Source organism: Monodon monoceros, unplaced genomic scaffold, assembly GCF_005190385.1.
Source record: "Monodon monoceros isolate NGI ecotype Baffin Bay Population unplaced genomic scaffold, NGI_Narwhal_1 Contig4839_ctg1, whole genome shotgun sequence".
In the NCBI taxonomy this organism is placed as follows: Eukaryota; Metazoa; Chordata; class Mammalia; order Artiodactyla; family Monodontidae; genus Monodon; species Monodon monoceros.
The window spans coordinates 1-13769 of record NW_021700704.1 but is presented as its reverse complement, the minus strand read 5'-3'; the positions used below and the strand labels follow the sequence as shown (position 1 = coordinate 13769).

At 53.4% G+C, this 13769-nt stretch overlaps 2 pseudogenes; one reads left to right on the top strand and one right to left on the bottom strand.

The window, feature by feature from the left end:
- Positions 1-3163: 3163 nt before the first annotated feature.
- LOC114888730 lies at positions 3164-4068 on the bottom strand (annotated as a pseudogene).
- Positions 4069-6627: 2559 nt separating this feature from the next.
- On the top strand, positions 6628-8642 carry LOC114888683 (annotated as a pseudogene).
- Positions 8643-13769: the final 5127 nt, after the last annotated feature.

The following is a 13769-nucleotide window of genomic DNA, read 5'->3' as shown; positions in this document are numbered from 1 at the left end:
AGTAGGTGTTTTGACCAGAGGTTCCAGAGTAGATGGAACTGAACCACAAGTTTCCTTCATTCCTGAAGCTCACTTAGCCGAAACATAGGCTTCTGAATATTAAGCTGTAAAGCATATTATCAGTGTGCTTTAAAAGAAGCGGTTCTTCTAGGATTTCTAATTAATAGCAGGCGGTTTTGAAATTCTTAGAAGATCATCGAATTTTGTGAGATTTACAGCTCTATTTTCCTGTCAAGCAAGTTGTATCAGTGCCAGACAATCATGTGAGCTTCTGGATGCTTCTCTGAACCTCTTGAATTTTTCTTCTTGCTATCTGAAATTCATGCCAGATAAGCCTTTTTGTAGAGAGCGTGTACAGACTTGTCTATTTTCATATAAGAAAGCGATGCAGTGAGCCAGGTCGGGGGTTAAGCCCTCATTCTCAGAGTGGTATTGAGCTCCTGGTGAAATGTAATCCTCATTTCCTCAGAATAGAAAAGCAGTTATCTCACGTTTTTAATGCCATTAACTCTTTATACATTTATGGATGATACATATATTTATTGTACCTACGAGGTGTGCTCTCTTTGGGAAGTACAAAGCTATTTGAGACGTAAGTTGTTCATTTTTTTGTTTTCCCACAAATACTGTGACCCTTTGAGCAGGAAGGTCTATGTTTTACTAACATCTAGAAGAAGCAGCTAACACGGTGTCTAAGATGTAGTCAGTAAATATGAAATAGGTAAATGAACACATTTTTAAGGAAGGGCCAGGGCATGAACAAATAGAAAATTTTCATTTTCAGTCACAAAGCCACAACAGACATAAAAATGATACAGACAACAAGTGCTACGGTCATTCAAAGAAGGCATAGAAGTGATACAACAAGGATCTCCCCTATGGCACAGGGAACTGTACTCAATATTTTGTAATAACTTATAAGGGAAAAGAATCTGAAAACGGGAATCACTGCGCCGTACACCTGAAACGGACACGACATTGTAAATCAACTATATTTCAATTAAAAAACAAACAAACAGACAACAGCAACAACAAAAAACCAAAGAGGTCATAGAAGTTCTTATGAGATTCCAGAAGAGAAGAGAAGCCAAATGAGGACGGGAGAGGCGGCTTTTGAATCAGTTCAGAGGAGAAGTCACAGCGGAACTAGTCATTGATCTGAACTTGAGATTAAGATTAAGATGAATTAATCTGAATTAATTAAGATTGCAACACAGGGATATTACAGATGAAGGTAATCACATAAACTTACTATACTGAAACTTGCAGAGGTTATGAGTGTTGTTCAAGATCCCAAAGCAAGTGCATTGTGGAATCCGAATTTTAAGTGAGGCCTAATGAACTAAAAACAAACCAACACAGAAACAAGCCCTTCCTGTGACACCACGTTGCCTTTGAAGTCGTTTTTTTTGGTGGGTTGGCAGAAACTGGTTCCAGTGTTTCTTGCAGGAATGACTGGCCATAGGACTGGGCGTCGTAGCTTCCTGCCAGGCGGCCGAAGGTCGCAGGCAGGTGGGTCACTGGGACACACGCGGAGGGGCTCCTGCCCGGCCCCCTGGCCGCTCAGTGCCCCTGCCCCAGAGCGGGGGTGGGGGCCTCAAAGCAGCCTTGTCTGAGTCCCCTGCCACTAGAGAGAGTATTGGCCCAACACTTGTAGAAAACGGGGACCTTGCTGGCAGTTCAGTGGAGGGACACCAATAAATCTTGCCGACTTTCTGCTGAAGCTCACGAGGGTTCACTCCTAAGCCTCTTACAAGGCCAGCTGCCGAGGCTGCGAGAGATGAGTCAGGGCTCTCCCTCCACCACGGGGAGATCGCTGGTTAAAGCGCTCACGAGGGAGTGAACCGCGTGTCCGCACCGACACGCGTGGGCAGACCTCGTCGATGCCTTCTGTCCGGGGTACGAAGCCCTCTCCTGCCTCTTCCAGGCTCTCTAGAAAGCATGTGCAGAGCCTCCCACTCCACCCTCGGACTCCGTGGGCCACAGCTGGAGGGACCAGCCAAGGAGCCGTGGCAGGAGGAGGCCAGAGGGCAGTGGGCCTCGGCCGGAGCCCGTCAGTCGGTCCCCATTCACACACCACCAGACGATCCTCTTGACCTGGGCAGTAGCCGCCAACCGACCGCTAAGGTGAGCCCGGCGCGCGCTTGGCTACCTGGCATGGCTGGGAACCCCAGGATCTCCTGGCAGAGGCGGGCATTCTCCTGGGCCGGGTCCGCGGGCGTCTGCGTGTGCAGGGCCTGAACCACCTTGGCCAGGACGATCTGGCACAGGTCGAAGAGGCCTGGGGCGTGGGAGGAAGGAGACGGGGGGCTGGCACCGTGTCCAGGCCGCGCTTGCCAGCCGGGCAGACCGGAAGCCCCCTTCCCTTCCCTCGGTCCGGCCGCGTCTGGGTTGGCCTCCCGGGACTTGATGAGCTTGTCCAGCAGCTCCTGAGGGACGGTGCTGCCCGTGCCCCACCAAGACTGGCAGCAGCGCCAAGGGCCTCACAGGGCACGGCGCCCCCGGCCCCAGAGCCTTCCGTCTGGTTCTCATCACCGGCTGTCACCAGACTTGCATGCAACGTGCTTTTCTTTTCTCTTGTCTTCTTTACGTCCCTCAGCCACGCAATGCGGTGAAGCCCTGACGCTCGCTGCCACGTCGGTACACCCTGAGAACACGATGCTCAGCGAGAGAAGTCATACACAGAAGGACACACAGGGCGTGACCCCACTGAGGAGAAACATCCAGAGCAGGTAGATCCACAGAGTCAGCGAGTGGGTTCCTGGTTGTCAGGGGCTGGCGAGGGGACGGAGTGATAGCTAAGGGCGTGAGGGACATTTTCGGGATGATGGAAATGGTCCAAAGCAGTAGTGACGTCTGTACGGCTCAGTAAACTGTCCCCACACGCCCCGGTGCAGCCTGTGAGAGCATCGCTCTCAGGATGAAGGGCTGACCACAGGAAGACCGAACGAGCAGTGGGTCCTGGGCCCAGACTCTCAGCTGGCGCCCCCCACGTGGGGAAGTCACTGGGACTTGCTGAGCCTCCACGGAGACTGGCAGCAGCCCCCGAGCTCACAGGGCACTGCGCCCCCGGCCCCAGAGCCTTCCCTCTGGTTCTCATCACCGGCTGTCAGCAGACTTGCAGGCAACGTTCCTTTCTTTTCTTTTGTCTTTTTTAAAGGCAACTCTTGAGTACATGTATTTAACATGCAGGGAACCAGCCCTGACTCCTTGATCTGGGTCTTCCAGCCTCTAGAGCCTCGAGGACATCCATTTCCGTTATTTACGCGCCCAGTGCCTGGGGTTTGATGATGGAAGCTGACACCGAGGGCGTCACCACGTGTGGGGTGATGTCAGTGAAAGAATCCCGCGGCGAGGGCCTGCCTGAGGACCACGCATGCCCGGGCCCTCCCCGCCCCCTGCCTGCAGCCCTGCGCCTGGGAGCGGAGCTGGTGCATCGCATGCCCGACGTCGTGGAAGTTGGTCTCCCGCTCATCGTGCCGCAGCAGGGAGGGCAGGTTGGGCGTAGGCTTGGTGAAGTTGGCCACCATGGCCGCGATGGCGATCTGGCAGCTCCCATCGTGCTGTAGGCAGGCCGAAGCAGGCCGCGTGCCCGGACTTCCCCACCCTGCGGAGGGACGTGGATGGGGCCCCGCTTCCACAGAGGAGCCCCGGCCCACGGCCGACAGGTTCCCCCACGCACGCACCGAGGATAGAGGTCAGGTAGAACTTGCCGATGGATGACCTTGCCCGAGGCCGCGTCCCAGACGGTTTAGAGCCTCACGTCTTCGTGACCCATGCTGGTGCCCTCCTCCAGGTCGAAGGTCAGCCGCAGCAGCTCCTGGGAGATGCCCAGCAGCCCGCGTGTGACCGCCTGCATGGGGAAAGACTCATTGAGCAGGTACTGGCCCACGTGGTAGCGCGTCTCCTCCCCCTGGTTCACGTAGTAGCGCAGGTCCCAGGCGTTGATGGGGCCGTCAAAGTGCAGGCCCCGCCTCTGGCACTCGGCCTTCTTTAGCTCCAGGATCACGGCCGCTCCTGCTCCCCGAGGGGCTTCAGCTTCTGGGCCAGCTCACCTGCGGGCGGAGGGGAGAGGCTCGGCTACGTCCCTGGGGCGGCCCCCCAGCCACCCCCGACCCTGTGCCCCTCGAGGCAGAATGAAGGGTCTGGGAAGGTGACCCCCAAGGGCTGACACAGTGGGGTCTCAGGCAGCACCACGTCCGGTCAAGGTCCGCCTGACCCCGTCCCCACTGGGACTCAGGGGGGAGGCGGTGTTACCTAGGACAGTGGCCACCACCTGGCTGGTCTTGTCCGTGTTCATCTCCAGCACAGAGTCGGCATGGTGCGGAACCCCAGCAGGCGGGACTTCAGGGCCTGCAGCCTCACCAGCGCCCTGAGGATCAGGCAGTTCTCCTGGAAGCCAGAGACGGAAGGCGCTGGGGACCGAGGGCCACGCCCTCCCCGCGGGCCCCGGGCCAGGTCTCTGCAGGCGGGCAGGGCTCCCAGGCCACTGGCGGGCACAGCCAATCCCCCTCCCTCCTCCTCCTGGCCCGGATTTCTAGACGCTTTGGTGCTGTCCTAACACGTGGTCTTTATTAACACAGGTCCTTTTGGAAGCAGAAACGGCATGAACGTGATGGGCTCTAAGGCCAAGGGCAGGAAGAAATGCGGCCAGGCTCTCCAGGAGCCACCAAGGGGCCTCCCCGGGCTCAACAAGACGAACACGGCTGCCGTGCAGACAGTAGCTCAACCCCACGGCGCCCGAACACCCAGCCCCTGGACGGTGAGACACCTGTTGCCGCAGGTGGCCCGTGGCTCACTGATGAGGCCCGGCCGCAGGCGTACGCCACCTTCTCGGGGGCCACCTCTCCGGTCTGCAGCGGGGTTCTCCTGGGAGCCCCCAGTCACCACAGCACCAGCGTGGCCTGTCTGCAGCCCAAGAAGGTGGGGACACAAGACTGTCCCCCGTGCCCCCCGCATCCCCCGCGAGGCCGAGCGAGCACCAGTGGTGTCTGCGGGGAAGATGAAGGGCTCACGCACAGCCCGCATCTACAGAAGCACAGACTGCAGCCACATGCGCTATGGAACAAACACAAGTGTCCATGCAGGACCCGATGTCTGAATGTCAAGGCCATGCCCGGGCCACAGTGAGAAGGTGCATCCCCCATGCAAGCCACAGAGAGGGGATGGGGGGGTCCATCTGCGATTCTGAGCTCATCGGGCATCACCCCAGAGGGAGAGGGAGAGGGAGAGAGGTAGACAGACGTACAGAGGGAGAGAAAGAGAGAGGGAGGGAGAGACGTCTCTCCCTTCCCTGGGGGTTCTCTAGTGCAGCCAAGGCTGAAAACCACTGCATTTTGGGAGATGGGTCCTCGTGGAAGAGTTAAATAGTCGCTCATGGCATTATCGACACATACTAAAAAGGCCCCAAATCTTGGGGAGTCAGGGAGGGGAGTGTCGGCTGCCTCGTAAACGAGGAGAGATTGGGCATCATAGGAGGTGCCTGTGCAGCCTGCGCCCAGGGCCCCGCAGACTTCATCTCCCAGCGGTGGTCCTGGGCTGGAAGTCAGCGGGGAGGTCAGGCTGTCCAAGCATCAACGTTGACTTCAGGGCTGATCTAAAAGGCGCCTGGGGTTTGTTGAAGCAGAAAAAAGAGAAAGCAGTAGGGAGAGGATGGGAGTGGGAGGGGGAGGGAGCCCCCCTCCTCAGCACTTCTACTGCTCTCCCTCTCTCTCTCTCTCTCTCTCCCTTTCTCCCTCTCTCCCTCTCTCCCTCTACCTCGCTGCCTCTCACTCTCCCTCTCCCTCCATCTCTCCCTCTGCCTCTCTCCCTCCCTCTCTCCCTGTCCCTCTTTCCCTGTCCCTCTCTCTCTCTCCCTCTTTCCCTCCCCCTCTCCCTCTCCCCTTTCCCTCTCCGTCTCCCCTTCTCCCTCTCTCCCTTCCTCTCTCCCTGTCCCTGTTTCCCTGTTCCGCAGGCTCTGGCTCTACCTCTTTCCCTCTCCCTCTCCCTCCACCTCCTTCCCTCTCTGGAGAGGGAAGGAGGTGGAGGGAGAGGGAGAGAGAGATGGAGAGGGAGGGGGGAGAGGGAGAGGGAGAGGGATGGGGGAGAGCAAGGGGGAGACGGAGGTGGAGAGGGAGTTGGGAGAGGGTCGGGGAGGGGGGAGAGGGAGGGGGGAGGGAGAGAGGGAAAGAGAGAGACGCAGAGGAAAGAGGGAGAGGGAAGAGAGAGAGGGACAGAGGGAGAGGGAGAGAGGGAGGAGGAGAGGGACGAGAGGAAGCAGGGAGAAAAGAGAGAAAGAACACACCATCTACATTTCTGTCAAATGACACCGGGGATCCTTACACAACCAGGAGAAAATAACACAGCGAGGCTCTTTCTCAGCTGGAACCGGAACTGCAGATGGGGCCAAACACCACCAGGGTGGCCACACATGTCCAGCTGCCGCCCCAGCCCCCTGAGTCTGGTCACCAGGGCTCTGAGTGTTTGCTCCAGGGACCTGGGGGTTCACCCTGTCACCCTGGAGGTCGGGCCTAGACAGCATGGCCCCGGGCTGGACACATAGGGGGAAAAGCATCCCCACAGGCCAGCTTGTGCGAGCCGATTCAGCTGCCAGATTCTAGAGGCCCGGGATCACCCTGTGGCCCATGAAAGCCAGGAGCCAGGAGGGTCTTGCATCGGGATTCCTGTCCGTTGGACTGGAACGTTTATGTAAGGAGTCTTGGAAACAGTGGTAACAAGACTGAATTCGAACGAGCTTTAGGATATTATGGACCGCTCCGAAGTGTGTGGGTTGCTAAAAACCCTCCCGGCTTCACTCTTGTTGAAAATGAAGATCCCCGAGATGCAGCGGATGCTGTCTGAGAAGTAGACGGGAGAACACTCTGTGGCTGCCGAGTAAGAGTGGACCTGTCGAATGGGGAAGGGAGAAGTCGAAATCGTGGCCGCCTCCTTCTTGGGGTCGTCGCCCTCGAGATGATTATCGGGGGAGGAGTCCTCCCCCTCACCACAGATCTCCAAGACGGAGAAGCTTCTCCCGCAGCCGGAGCAGGTCCCTTTAGTAGATATAGGAGAAGAGAGAGATCACTGTCCCGGGAGAGAAATCGCAAGCCGTCCCGATCTTTCTCTAGGTCTCCTAGCCGATCCAGGTCAAATGAAAGGAAATAGCGGACCACTTTGCAAGAGGAGTGGTGCACAGGAAATACCTTCATTTGACAGGAGTCTGTACAGAAAATTCAAGTTTCGTTTGAGACTTCCGAAGCTTGATGCACTTTTTAAATGTTTTAGCTGTTCCCGTTTGTTTGTCTCTTGGGACAGTGACACATAAAGGTGTCATTCTCTATGGTTTGAAATGGGTCATATGAGGCATGTAATATGAAGAATTGTTTCTTTACAATGTTCTCTTAAGCAGAATTGAATTTGCTTTGAATTTTTGGTCTTGCCTAGACTGATAATACAACTCTAACTCCTGCCCACCTAAAGTGTGATGTTTATTATTATGGAAACAACACTGGCAAACATTGAAAAGACTTTCTGTAGCTGGGATGTGGTATGCAGCTGTAGTCAAGCAAGCAGTCTTTAAAAGGTGCTGTGAACACAAGCCAGCAGGTAGAAATGAAAGCCGCACCCTTACCCTAGATTAGAGGTTTAAGAATTCCACTAGTCTTCACACTGGACAAGAGGTTGTCCAGTGAGTTTAGCATCTAAGAAGTTTCAAGGAAGTTAGTTTACCTTTGAGTTAGGTCATAAGTCCCCTCTGTGATTGCTGTACATGAATACATAGCTCCTTGTAAAGTTTTTTGGAAGTTGAGATTATCAAGATACCAATGTCCTGCCAGATAAAAGAGTATACTCTAGAGCTGAACTTTGAGTTACTGTGCAATTTTTTTTTTCATGCTGTCATTTGTAATATGTTTTGTGAGACTCCTTGGGATTAAAGCTTTGGTTCCAAACGGAACAAAGAAAACAAAAAAAGGATCCACCTGCCAATGCAGGGGACCCGGGTTCGAGCCCTGGTCCGGGAAGATCCCATGTGCCGCAGATCAGCTAAGCCCGTGGGCCACAACTATTGAGCCTGCGCTCTAGATCCTGGGAGCCACAACTACTGAGCCCCCATGCCACAACTACGGAAGCCTGCACATCTAGAGCCCGTGCTCCGAAACGAAGCCACTGTAATGAGAAGCACGTGCCCGCAACAAAGAGGAGCCCCTGCTCACCGCAACTAGAGAAAGCCCGTGTGCAGCAATGAAGACCCAACGCAGCAAAAAATAAAAAAATAAAAAAAAAATAAAAGACGCTACTGGCCAGGTGATCAAGGGTAAAATTGTTTGTCACAAGTCCCGTTGATGGTGTGTATCCTTGATGTGTGTATCCTTGATGGTGTGTATCCTTGATGATGTGACCTGAGGAGAATGACATTTTTATCTCTGTCTGCATCTTCCGCCCCAAACCCCATAACTCCAGCCCAACCATAAGAAAAACATCAGAAAACCAACAGACAAACAAATTGAGGGACAAAATACCTGACCAGTCCTCCTCAAAACTTTCAAGGTATCAAAACCCAGGGACGTCTGAGAAATGTCACAGCCCAGAGGAGACTGGGACAGAAAAAGGATGTTAGGGGAAAGCTAGGGAAATTCTAATAAAGTGTGGACTTTAGTTAATAATAACGTATCCATCTCGGTTCCTTAGTTGGATAAGCATGTCGTACTAACGTACTAAAGTACTAACGTGTTGGAAATAGGGGTACTGGGTCGGGGGTCCACAGCACTCTGTACACTCTGTACAGATCTTTGCAACTTTTTTGTAACTCTAAGCTATTCTAAAATTAAGCAACTACTAAACAGAGATAAGAATGTTATTTCCCTGATTTGAACATGGCTGAGTTTGTTTTCATGGTCACATTTGTGCTATCTGGATGTGTCTTGGAATCAGTAGCAAAGGAGAGTTGCCAGCCCCTGGGAAGATGCGGCTGGTTTGCAGGTGGCTTGCTCTGGAGCTGAAGACCACGGTGGGAAGTCTGCAGCCTCGGGCTGCACTTAGAACCATGGGAGGGGATGGGCCAGCTCAGTTAGGGATGGAACCTATAAATAAAACTTTTTCTTTTCCATTATGGCTTATCACAGGATATTGAATATAGTTCCCTGTGCTAGACAGTAGGACCTTGTAGCTTATCCATCCTATATGTAATAGTTTGCGTCTGCTAACCCCAAACTCCCAATCCAACCCTCCCTCACTCTTTCTCCCCCTTGGCAACCACAAGTCTGTTCTCTATGTCTGTGAGTCTGTTTTTGTTTCGTAGACAAGTTCATTTGTGTCGTATTTTAGATTTCACATATAAGAGAGATCATATATGTGTCTTTCTCTTCTGACTTACTTCACTTAGTATGATAATCTCTAGGTCCATCCACGACGTTGCTGCAAATAGCATTATTTCATTCTTTTTATGGCTGAATATATTCCATTGTATATATGTACCACATCTTCTTTATCCATTCACCCATCAGTGGACATTTAGGCAGCTTCCACATCTTGCCTATTATAAATAGTGATGCAATGAACATTGGGGTACATGTATCTTTTCTTTCTTTTTCTTTCTTTTTTTCTTTCTGTTTCTTTCTTTCTTTCTTTTTCTTTCTTTCTTTCTCTCTCTCTTTCTTTACTTTTTTGTTACACAGCATGTGGGATCTTAGTTCCCTGGCCAGAGATGGAACCCATGCTCCCTGCACTGGAAGCACAGAGTCTTAACCACTAGACCACCAGGGAAATCCCAGGGGTGTATGTATATTTTTGAATTAGAGTTTTCTCCAGATCTATGCCCAGGAGTGGAATTGCGGGACCGTATGGCAGCTGTATCTGTTCTCTGCACGTCTCACATCAACCACCTGCACTCCAATCCTTGCTCTCAACGTCATCTTCGGGGAACACAACCTGCGACAGGGACCTTGACAAGAAGAAATGGCTCAGGGAGAAGCTAGCTGCACAGGGAGGAGATAGAGGCCATCGACCCTGGGGTGTGGCGGGGAGAGTGGGCACAGAGATTGGTCATTTCATCCCTGATACTCAGCCCTCCTGGCTGCCCCACTCTAGGTCACCTCGGGATACAGAGGTGACCCGGTTAGAGTCCCAGCCTGTGCAGGAATCTCGGGGCCCCAGCGGGTCTGAATAATATTAGTGCAGGGTCTCCCCCATGGCACTGGGGTTATTTGGGGCGGGTCATTCTCTGCTGGGGGCCCCTCTTGGGCACTGTGTGGGGTTCAGCAGCATCCCTGTCCCCACCCATTTGATTCCAGGGTCCCCTCCCCCCGAGTTGTGACAACCACAGATTTTCCCCAGACATCACTGAAGAACTGGGGGAGGCGGAAGCAGGATGGCCCTGGGTGAGGACAGCTGTGTTGAAGCAACCAGCCTGGCTTAGGGCAAGGTCTGCCCCAATCCCGTCAGAGCCTGCACTTAGAACTGCCCCTTCCCTCTCCCACCTCCCATGCCCTGCAGTGGTCTCCGAGACATCATCCCCATGTAAGAAATCACACCTTCTCAGTTTACTGTCCCCAGCACCTAGAAGAGTGTCTGCTATGTAGTAGATGCTTCATAAATACTTGCTGAATAAAGGAGTTGAATAAAGGGATGAGTGGATGAATGAATGAAGGTTACCATGGAAGGAAGGGGGAGATTCCCTTTCTGGCTCTCGGGGATTGGGATATCAAGTGAAAGATCCATCCTAAATAGGCTGACCAGCCTTCTGGGTTCCCCAGAAATGAAGGTTTCCCCATAGTTCCAGCGCTCAAACCTGAGCGGTCCTGGGCAAAGTGGGGGCGGGTGTTGGTCACCCTGTGTAAACACAGTAACAATTCCAACTGCAATAGCGATGGCCAAGGACCTCTACGGTCTTACTGACCAGGCACAGTTCTTCACCTGGCGGGGAAGGGTGGGCCGGGATTGGAATTCCGGTGATCCAGGGTGGGCGGGTGAGGGCACACCCCGGGCTTGTGTAGGGGAGTCCAGGAAGGTTCTGGAGGAAGTGACAGTGACACAGGAGGGAGGGAGGAGTCTAAGGAAGAACGTCCCACACGACACCGTGTGCCAACGGCCCTGGGCCCAAGGTCACACCTGACCAGGGCTTGCTTGTTTTCTTTTTTTCTAATTTACTTTTCCCCACATAGATATGCAATTGTCCTAATGCCATTTATTGAAAACTCCTTAATTTCCTCACTTTCTGTCATATCAAGTTCTCATCTATCTGTTTCTGGACCTTTATTCTCTACCATAGAGCTATACGTCCCATCCTTGCACCACTAGGGCTGTTTCATCACTATAACTTTAGTTTTTACTCATTTATTTCTTTGGCCGTGCTGGGCGGCATGTGGGATCTTATTTCCCTGACCAGGCTTTGAACCCGCACCCCTTGCAGTGGAAGCTCGGAGTCTTAATCGCTGGACCTCCAGGGAAGTCCCCAGGGCTTGCTTTGACATCCATCGAATGGTGGCGGGTGGGCACGGGGAGCAGCTGTCTGTGAGCCATCCTGTGTAGAAATGCAGGGTGGAGGGCAGGACAGCTGGAGCGGGAGGGGAAAAGGCGGAGGAGGGAGGGAGGGAGGGATGGCGGGCGGGCGGGCGGGCGAGAGACAGACAGAGAGTTTCCGGAGACAATAGCTCTGGCCGTGTCCTAGGGCATGAAAGCTGAAAATAGCTCCTAGTGCCGGGAGCCCTGGAGCCGGAGCCTGGGAGCCATTGTGACTGGCACTCCTCCCTGGTGTGTGTATGTGTGCGGGGGCGGGGGGCTCTGGACTTCTCAGGCTGGGAATGGGGTGCACGGAGCAAGGACGGAGCAGGGACGGAGCAGGGACCCTTCTCTCTGGGACCTCGCAGGCCATCCTTAGCTCACAAAGCTGAGCCACTCCTGGCCCTACGAGTGGGGGGCTTATCCTCCCTGCCCCCTGGATCACACCCCCTCACACACAACTTCCCCTTGTGTGCTCCCAGCAAACAAGAGAATCTGTTTTTAAAAGATTTGGGGGAGGGGGGTAAACAGACAAACAAGAGCAGAATGGATACTTTTTCCGAATGGGAATGGCTCTGTGTAACCCCATCCCCAGGGTAACCAGAGTCCTGACCTCTAACACCCTTGACGAGTCAGCCTTGGTCTGGGCTTGCAGACCCACGGAAGCTTCCTCATCCCCTCCTTCAGACCCCGTCTCTCCCTCGGCGGCTTTGTGAGAGGCACCCGGGGAAGTGGGACTGCTAGGCTGTACTGCTGCTAGAACTCCACCTGGGCTCCACCAGGCTCCAGCCCCCCGCCCTGTGCACCTCTCTGACCCTGAGGCACCTCAACTGGTAGGAGCGGCATCACCTTCCCTCCCGGGACATGTGACACTTAAGTGAGACACAGAAAGGACAAGCGTTTGGCCCCTGGCTGGCAAAGAGCAGGTGCTCAATTGTCATAAGTGGCCGTATCAGTGAGGGTTCTCCAGACAAACAGAATCCGTAGGGTGTGTGTGTATATACACACACACGTACATATGTACACGCATACAAAAATATACAGCTGTGTATATATGCAGTACGCATACAGACACATACACATATAGTATATACAATACGCAAATACATATATACACACATATATATAAAATGCATAGTTTGTATATATACAGTATGTATACACACATATACACGTAATGTATACAATAGACACATGCATATACACTATACATACACACATATGAAATGCATCGTTTGTGTATATACAGTATGTACACATACGTATAACATATGCAATATACACACCTAGGTACGTCTATATCATACATATATACACACAAAGATATTTAGGTGTGTATATATACAGTATACATACATACACATATAATATATGCAATACATACACGTACATACATATAGACACACATATACACCTACATAGAAAAGCATGTAGAATAAAAATATATATGTACTGCATATATAAATTCCTTGTATTCGTTCCTCCTTTACGCAAAGTGGACCAATTTCAGTGTTAATCTCTTCTGAAAAATACCTTCCCGGCCACATCTGGAATAATGTTTGTGGTTGCCGGGGCCCCACGCAGTGCGCACATGAGATTAACCATCCCCGTGGCGATGATGACACTTTATTTTCTCCCTTGACCATTGTCACTACTATTCCAATTAAAATGGCAGTGCTATGAGGGCAGGGCATTTCCTTTTTGGCCAGTACTGAGCGTCCGCGGTCTGGTGCCTAGCATAGGCTAAATACACGGCAATTTTGTGAACAGAAGCCGGGATTCCAGCTGTCATATTTAATAGGAATTATAGTCTTATTATTGGGGGGGAGGGGTTGTGTCACGGTACGTCGAGTTCGGGAGTCGAACTCGCCACCACCGGCCCTGAGAGGTTTGGCCGGGTCCCCACTTCGGGCCGGTGGGTGTGGCCAGGGGCAGCCGATGACGTGCGTACGTGCGTGCGTACATGCGTGCGTGCGTGGGAGCGTGCGTGCGTGAGAGCGTGCGAGTCCACGGGGCGGGCCGCGCGCGCCGGGAGTGTTTCAGCCCGGCCCCCGGCTCATTGTGGTCGCCTCACGCCGGCCCGAGTTCGCAGCAGCGCTGGAGGCCCCGGGCCTGTGAGCACAAAGAGGGAGCCGGGGGCCGGACGATAGTGTGGCGGCGGCAGCTGGGGCCCAGGCCAGGCCCCCTCCCCTCAGCCTCCCGCCTGCCCGTCTGCCCCGCCCCCGGCGGTGGCGCCGCGCCCCTCCTCCAACCGCCAGACTAGCGCGGTGCGGGGCCCGCGCGCGAAGACATGG